Source organism: Meles meles, chromosome 8 (genome assembly GCF_922984935.1).
Source record: "Meles meles chromosome 8, mMelMel3.1 paternal haplotype, whole genome shotgun sequence".
NCBI lineage: Eukaryota > Metazoa > Chordata > Mammalia > Carnivora > Mustelidae > Meles > Meles meles.
The window spans coordinates 55,526,473-55,532,851 of record NC_060073.1 but is presented as its reverse complement, the minus strand read 5'-3'; positions in this window follow the sequence as shown (position 1 = coordinate 55,532,851).

Below are 6,379 nucleotides of genomic sequence, written 5' to 3'. Positions count from 1 at the left end.
CAGATGGTAAAAGAACACCGAACTAAAAATTAGAAAGCCTGAATTCTCATCTGAGCTCTAGCACTAGCTCATTCAACAATTCCACATAGTCTCTGAGCTTCCACGAGTGAAGAAAGTGACAGCACTGAACAGGTGAGAGAATGCAAGGAGGGAATGTCAAGGTAAGTTTAATTAGCCCTGGCACGGAAGGGTTACACACAGCAACGGAGGCTACAGTGCTCGGGATCCCCGTTCTCCTCTCCTTCTTTGGCCCACAGACTGCCCAGGCCTCCTCCTTGCCCCACTTCTTGCTAAGGGAATCTGAGCAGTAGCAGCAGGCACTATTCCAGGCCCAGGATTTCATGAAAACTGCTTCCAAGCCTGGATCACCTCTCTCTCTCTCTCTTCCCACCCACACCCACACCCCCACCTGCTGCCTGGATTTCAACATCCAGGCAATTCAAGGAGTCATGAGCTAAAGGTGATAGAACTTCTGTCTACCTGAGTCCCTCCCACTTCTCTTTCATCACAGACCCACACTGGACAGTGACAAGAGCTAAAGGTAAATCCATACTGGGTTAAGTCACTGATATTTTAGGACTGTTTCTTAAAGCAGCTGATGTTACTTATCCCGACTAATATGTAAGTATGGAAACAGAATAATGGTCCTATAAATCCAATATTGTTTCACAATATTAACTGTGTTTCCCTAATCAATTGGCTTTTGTGCTGTCCATAGCACAACTTTCTCATTTTCCTCAAATCACCAACTTCCCATCCACACTCTTCATGTATGCCTTTATACTACAGTGGTATGGATCTGTCTGTCCAAGAACAGAAAACCAAAGCTCCATTTGTAAGCTAAGGAATCAGACCACCTCTTTAGTCATTTGTAACAACTTGAGCTATTTTCTTACCCAGCCAAGGACTACAGAAAAGACCTTTTTTGTTTGCTTGTGTTAACGTTACTCATTATGTTCTTGGTAGACACGGGAATGCCACACACATTTCCCACCTTTTCAATGATGTCCAGTCCCTGGGGCACACACTCTCAAAGGTTTATGCAGCACCCTGATATCTATAACTATTCCCTAAATTGGAGGAAAGCTTGACATTTTATAGGCCTGTCTCTAGCTGGCAAGACTTTCACAATGGAAGGTGGACAGAAAGAGGCATACATTGGAATTTTGACAGCATGGCCTGGAAGCAAGTCCCAAGTCTTGATTCCACTGATCAGTCATTTAATCTCTCTAAGCCTCGGTTTCCTGGAAACTAGGGATGATAACAGGACCTGTCTCAGGGTCATGTTGTCATAATTTGATTAAATGCTCTACTTCCTGGCTTCCTCCTCCCTTTCTTAGCTGCTAAGATACTAAAGCCCAGCTCCAGAATCTGATTTTACTCCCCACTCCCTCCAGAATGTGTGCATTAAATTCTGACTGCAGTAAATGAAAATAAGAATTTGAATATTTTCAATCCAAAGAAATGGTGAGAGGTACAAACAAGATTTCAACATAAAGGATACAACAGGTCTGGCAAGTTCTAGAAGGTCACCAGCCCTGCCCATACACACACCTGCACAGGACTTGGAAAGCAGCCAGCTCTCCCGTGCAGTGAGGTGGGACCTACAGACCTCAGCCCCAGTGATTTCCATGCATCTTTGAGTAGCTGAAGTGTCTTCTTTAGCACATGAAAGTTAAAGCAGGAGGTTTGCTTTGGCTGGAGCTTCGCAGCTCCAGATAAAAAGCAAAAGAAAGTCCATTATTGGCTACTGGTAACATTGCATACACTGTCACAAGGGAGGAATAGATAAGAGATATTTTTAAGAGAAAAGCACTAAGAAAGAAGAAAACTGTTGCAGAAAATAATATACTTGCCTTGCCTCTTGGCTTAGATTTAAGCAAGACAAGAAAGATAAGAGAAATAACAAGGTTCTGAGCCAGGCAGGCAGGAGGCCCAGTTATGAAATATGTCCTTATGTTAGACAATGACTTCACATACTTTTAGATGATAAAGGCTGAAATTAACTGTCTTGGCTAAGAGGAAGCTCCCTCTCCCACCCTCACCAAGGGCAAAATGCAAGTATATTGCAGGTTGCTTATGTCAGAGTTGAGTGTTCTAAGGGGAAAGAGCATAAAGCGGGAAGGCCATCCTAACAAGGGGCAATACTGGGAACTGAGTGTCACAAATAGGATCTAGGGTTTTTGATGCTATTTGAAGCTAAGACCAGAACCATGATTTTGCTTTACAGCCCAGAGTACCTGCCTTGCATCTTGAATCCTCCACTGATGCTAGGCTGAGTTAGCAGGTAGCTTATAAAACCAAGGTCCTTCCATCCCTCGATAATATCAGATAATGGGTGAAGAGCACACGTCACCTCATCACCTTGTGTTTGCAGCATCTACAGGAAGTCAACGTTGGGAGGGACTGAGAAGGAACAGAAGGGATGGGGGAGGCAGGAAAGAACAGCCAAAACTGAGGTGTCAGAGAAGCAGAGAGAAGGAGTGCTGGAAGACAGAGTCATCCAACATGTGCAGACCCAGAAAAGAAAGACCGAGAAGTGCCCGCTAGATCTATTCATGTGGAGGTCATAAGTACCTTAACTGTTCCGGTAGACTGGGGGCATCGAGATGAGATGGGAGTGTTTTGAAGGACAAATAGCTGAGGAAGTGGAGACGGCACACGAGGAGAGCCCTTTCGAGATGCTCCCTGTTTCAGAGAGCAAAGAAATGAGGACTGGAGATCAGATTTGGCCTGGAGAGGGGACTGCATACGTTTTGCCTTGCTTATGTTTACTTCATTTTTAAAGATGGAATGTCAATTGGATTTTCAAGTTGAAGGTGCCAGAGAGGTGAAGTACACTGAGACAGCTGATTTCCTCCATCAGCCCTTCTCCTTTCTTCCATGGTAGTTGAATCTATGAATTTCAGCTGGGTAGAGGGCCTCCTGATGGTGGGGATAAGGCTGCTCAGCCACTTGATGGTGACCCTGGCATAACAGTTCCTCCCGGTCTGACCTCCTCCAGACTCTGAGCCCACCTCTTACCACCAAGTCCTCACTTTCAGAAGTTCCAAAGGTCCTTTTCTAGTTTCTCCAGGGCAAGAAGGGGGGAATTAAATTATCTGCTTTGTTCTGTTCTCCATCATCATAATGACATAAAGCCTATGTCTTGATTCCCCTTTCCTTGTCATTCTCACAAACTTACTTGAAAATAAACATACATACCAGATACCAACACACCACTCTTAACATTCCTACTATTACAACAATCCTAATTTTCCATGAAATAATATGGCTATTTGCACTGTCTACAGCAGGGCTCAGCAAACATTTCCTGTAAAAGGCTGGATGGCAAACACTTTGGGTTTGAGGGTCAGAGGGTTTCTGTGGTGACAGCTCAGCTCTACCATTCAGGTGTAACAGCAGCCACAGAAAAAAGATAAATAAGGGTGGCTGTGTTCCAATAAAACTTTATGGATACTGAAATTTGAATTTCCTGTAATTTTCATAAGTCCTAATATATCATTCTTCTTTTGTTTTTGTTTTTTTTTTTATCATTTAAAAGTGTAAAAACCATTCTCAGCTCATAGACTATCCCCCAAAAAAGGCAACAGGCCAGAATTTGCCCACCCCAGTCTACAGCTGGAACATGCAGAATGGAAAAAAATGGGCACACAAAAATATTTCAAGATATCTTATGGTAGTGGAATACTACACTGATTTTAAGTTTCAAAGTAGGAGGAGATGCTTATCACTTCATTCTTTAAGTTTTCATGGAGAGAAAGGATTCTGCTCTACTCTCCAAGAGAACACTGGCCTAGAAGAATACTTCTGGTCTCTTTCTCCTCTCGCTGAATGAGTAACTCAGGTGCTGAGATGAGACAGTGTTTGCCAAACCACAGCCTAGCCTCCTGGCTCCTGCTCTCTTATAGGAATTGAAGGCCCATGTGAACCACACTCTTCCTCCATTTCTGTTCTTGAGTCAAACCTAGATTCTCCTTCTAGGGCAGCAGAGCATGCACATTGCAGGCAGGGCACAAACCAATCCACTGAGGTACAAGAATAAGACTTTAGAAAATTAGAACTGCTATTTTTATTTTGTTCTCAAATTTGTATTTTAGTAAGTTGTTAAAGAAAAACAGCTATGTTACAGTATGACTGTAAATTTATTATGTAATTTGTAAATGAAGGAACAATTGAGGATGAGTGCTCAAAAGTCATTTATTCATAGGGATTTGTAAAGACAAAATTTGGATATTATTATTTTAGAGATAGTAATGAAACTGTGTTGCTCTCCTCTGCCAGGTAGATGGGCCCTGTGCCAGGCTGTGATCCTGGATGAGGACCCATCCCAGAGTATAAATCTAACCGAAATTTCACTGTGACCTCAGGCCCAAGCGTCCTTCTCCAGTACAGTACCAGATTGAAGCAGACCTCAATCCTCACCTGCCTCTGAGCATTTACCCTCCATTCAGAATCCAGTGAGGAGCCCATGTGATTCACTGGCTCCCTGGAACTCTCCAGAAGTTAGCTCTCTGCCAGTTGATAGGAAAAGATATTTTGCTAAGCAAAAGAAACAATGTACTGTTTTCTCCTTTGTGTATTTTGCATGACAGCCTATAAATACAGATGTAATGGATTTACTTAGTGAACTGAATGCAGAGAAGCACAAATATTCAGCTTTCTTTCCGAACACAGCCTTCACACATGCTGTACTGAGACCCCTTCTCACACCACCCGCCCCATGAAGTCTCGAGCTGATCCCACAGATGGACAGTCACTTTCAGATAGAAAAATGGTTTCAAGTCGATAATTACAATTAAGCTCACTCCTGTGTATTAAAATGGTTCAGTCCTGCCTAAATCAAAATAGAGAAATATTTCCAGTTCAAAATGTCCCCCACCAGCCCTGCACTTCCAGCTCAGGCCAGCTCTGTGGCTTGGGAACTTGTAGTAATAAAAGGAGGTGTGAAGAGTGCTTTCATCTTCCAACCACCCTCCTTCAGCTGTGGCACCTGACTCCTTTGGAGTCCACATGGGTTGTTTGGGTGTGAGTTTATGTGTGTGTCCCTAGCCTGTTGGAACTGAGCTCTGGATAATATAGAGGTATAGAGGTGTCTACATTTGGCTCTCTCCTGGGGAGAGGTATGGATCTCAGAGGCCCTGTAGGGGTGCGTTGTTTGCTGACCTGGGGGCTGGGGAAGAAGCAGACAGGAAGGTGTATACACCCTCCAGCTAATCTCCTGAGTCCCCATCTCCTCAGTTTCTCTCCACTGACGTATACTCCATAGTCTCTTATTGCCAGTACCAAGTACCCCCTTGGACAAGGTTCCTTCACATTCAGCTCTCTTCTTTGTCTTCACTTGACCTGGACATACCATACTCTGAGCACACAGACTACCCCATCGCTGCCTTCTCTCCTTGCTCTAATACTGAGGGGCTACTCCAGCCAACCTCCGCCTGAAACTTATACAGGTACAAAGGAGGCAGCAGAGTCCTTGTCACATACGAAGCTCTCCCAAGAACTCTCTCACCATACTTTGCTCTGATAGCTATACTGGGATTGTGCTGGGTACACATTTCTGCAAATTTCCAAGTCTTTCTCCCCAAGAAAGATACCATATTCCAACCACTCTTGGTTTTCTTAGCAGCATGTCCCCTGCACCCTCCCAAACATGTATACAAATGTACACACACTTAGAAAAATCATAACACTGGTCCCAATGCTTTAAATGTCATAGAATTTGGGCGTGCCTGGGTTAAACCTCTGCCTCCCGCTCAGGTCATGATCTCATGATCTCAGGGTCCTGGGATTGAGCCCCACATCGGGCTCTCTGCTCAGCAGGAACCCCGTTTCCCTCTCTCTCTCTCTCTGCCTGCCTCTTTGCCTACATGAGATCTCTGTCAAATAAATAAAATCTTTAAAAATAAATAAATAAATGTCATTGAATTTTTAGACTTCTTTTATATAGACTGAAGGTGGATGTTAGGATGAGGGTCAAAGATCTGTTCAGCCAACTTTTTTTTTAAGTAGACTCCACAACCACCATGGAGTACAACGTGGGGGTTGAACCCATGACCATGAGGTCAAGACATGAACTGTGATCAAGAACTGGACACTTAACTGACTGAGCCACCCAGATGCCCCTGTTCAGCCAACTTTTAAGTAATCCTTTGGGTATATATATTGTCTAACCTTAAAGATTTGGTCAGGCATCAGAAGTCCCATTCAACACTCTATTATACACACACACACACACACACACACACACACACACACACAAACATTCTAAAAACACACAAAAAAAGAAGTTATGTCTCTCTCCAGAGAAAGGCTCCAGAGTTTGGGGTAGGAAGAAGCATTCTCTATTTAAAGCATACCTTTAGGGGTATCTGGGTGG